Source organism: Pseudopipra pipra, chromosome 3 (genome assembly GCF_036250125.1).
Source record: "Pseudopipra pipra isolate bDixPip1 chromosome 3, bDixPip1.hap1, whole genome shotgun sequence".
Lineage (NCBI taxonomy): Eukaryota > Metazoa > Chordata > Aves > Passeriformes > Pipridae > Pseudopipra > Pseudopipra pipra.
Genome location: NC_087551.1, coordinates 108241304 through 108243633, shown reverse-complemented (window position 1 = coordinate 108243633; position 2330 = coordinate 108241304). Strand labels below are relative to the sequence as shown.

Genomic DNA, 2330 nt, shown 5'->3' with positions numbered 1-2330 from the left:
CCTGATTGTCTGCTATATTAATATTCATTCAACAGTCTAGATAGATAAGACTGGCTTTTTTGTTGCCTTAAAAATTCTATACACATCAATGAAAAATACAGTGTAACCTTGGATCCCAATTTTTTTCCCCACTGTAAGTCTGAGTAAAAGAATAATTTCTTTTCTTGAACCGTGAAACAAATTTTTGGAAGCCACACAGGTGAGCTAAGCCTATTACAAAACCACCCAAAAAAAGTAAAAATTTTCTTCACATTATGTTTTGGATAAATATTTATGTACCATCAAATTTCTATTACTTTCTCTTATGAAAAACTCACCAGGAAAACAATGACATTAACAGAATCACCTACCATGGGGTTTCCTACAAATCATACTTCAGTTTTGAAATGCACATATCTTGTGGGCCCCAGAGGCATTTAACAATGTTGGTCTTTGGTCAAATGGAATTGAGTTCTCTACATAACATTTTTTATGGAACTATTCATGAAACATGTAACAGTTTTCTTCTACAGTAATAAAGTGCTTATATTCATGCCTACATTTTTTTATTAGACTTTACTTATATTTAGACTTTATATGGTGCCTACAGCATCTGCAATGCTACCAATATTGCATCATTTTTATGTGAATCATAGAATGATTCACATAAATGTCCTGAATTGGAAGGGACCCACAAGTACCATCTAGTCCAACTCCTGGCCCTGCACATGAATGCCCCAAGAATCACACCACGTGCATGAAAGCATTGTCCAAATATTTCTGAACTCTGTCAGGCTTGTTGCTGTGACCACTGCCCTGGGGAGCCTGTTCCAGTGCCCAACCATCCTCTGGGTGGTGAACCTATTCCTAATAATCAACCTAAACCGCCCTGGTACACCTTCAGATCATTCCCTCTGGTCCTGTAAGTGGTCATCAGAGAGAAGAGATCAGTGCCTGCCCCTCTTCTTCCCCTCATGAGGAAGTTGTAACTGCAATGAAGTCTCCCCTCAGTCTCCTCTTCTCCAGGCTGAACAGACCAAGTGCCCTCAGACACTCCTCATATGGCTTCCTCTCAAGGCCCTTCACCATCTTTGTTACTCTCTTTTGGATGCTCTCTAATAGCTCTATATCTTTTTATTGTGATGCCCAAAACTGCACACAGGCCTTGAGGTAAAGCAACACCAGTGCAGAGCAGAGCGGGACCATCCCCTCCCTCGACTGGCCAGTGTTGTTTTACCCGATGCACAGGACGATTACCCCTCCTGGCTGCCAGGGCATACTGCTGACTCAGATTCAATTTGCCATTGAGCAGGACCCCTATGTCCCTCTCCATGGTGCTGCTCTCCAGCCTCTCATTCCCCAAAAATTGTGGAGAATGCGGGTATCGATCCCGCTACCTCTCGCATGCTAAGCGAGCGCTCTACCATTTGAGCTAATTCCCCTTCCTATCTGGAACATTTTCATGTAAAAATATCCATCATATTGTTACTATACTTGCGTCATCATCTTATTGTGAAAGTCTCAGAGAAATAAGTATCACAAGAGTTCCATTCATCAGGAATGGACTTTGTTCACAAAATAATTATACATAATAAAGAGACATGCAATGGTAGCTACCATAAGATCAGCTTATTGAACAAAGTCTTTATCACATTCAACTCATCCTTAACTACCTTTTACCTGTATAAAGACTACCATTAAAGGAACTCACATGCTGGATTCACATCACCCAGCTCTCATGAAGTTAAAGTTTTGCACGATAGCTAATTTGCCTGGCTCTCTCACCAGACAGTGGATTTGGGACACGGATGTTCATATCCTAAACGGGATTTCTGAAGGTGCTTTTCCCTTTATTTCATGAAGATTTTTGATGAATGTTTAGTCTAGATACTAATTTTTAGCTGTCTGTGTGTGAGTGGGATAAATCCCACCTTGTGAGCTAAACTGATACTGAAGAAAATGCAAGCACTGAAGTATATAAGACCTTAAATAGCATTACTAATGAACTCTGTTGATCTGAGTCATGCTACCCTGATCACAACTAATGACACAATGCTGGCTTGTCCTCTCATCAGCTAAATGAGTTATAGATAAATCTGTTAACTTGTACTTCTGAGAAACTGTTTCATACAATTCTCCCACCAATTTCATTAACTTCTGAAGGCAAAATCTGGGCTGAGCCTTGTGGTTCTGTTTTACGCATGCAGACTTTTCAGTCTTACAACACCAGTTTAAAAATCACTGAGCTCTAAATACCACTAAATTAATCAGAACAAAAAATTGAATAAATATTGGCTCATGAAGAGACAGATGCTACTTTGCCAGATCATGTCCTTCATCAAGAAATGAAT

At 39.8% G+C, this 2330-nt stretch overlaps 1 non-coding gene across 1 annotated transcript; it reads right to left on the bottom strand.

Annotated features, from left to right (window-relative positions):
• Nucleotides 1-1348: 1348 nt before the first annotated feature.
• On the bottom strand, nucleotides 1349-1421 carry TRNAA-AGC (transfer RNA alanine (anticodon AGC)). The gene has a single exon. It is a non-coding gene; the product is annotated as a tRNA-Ala (tRNA).
• Between the last annotated feature and the right edge of the window lie 909 nt (nucleotides 1422-2330).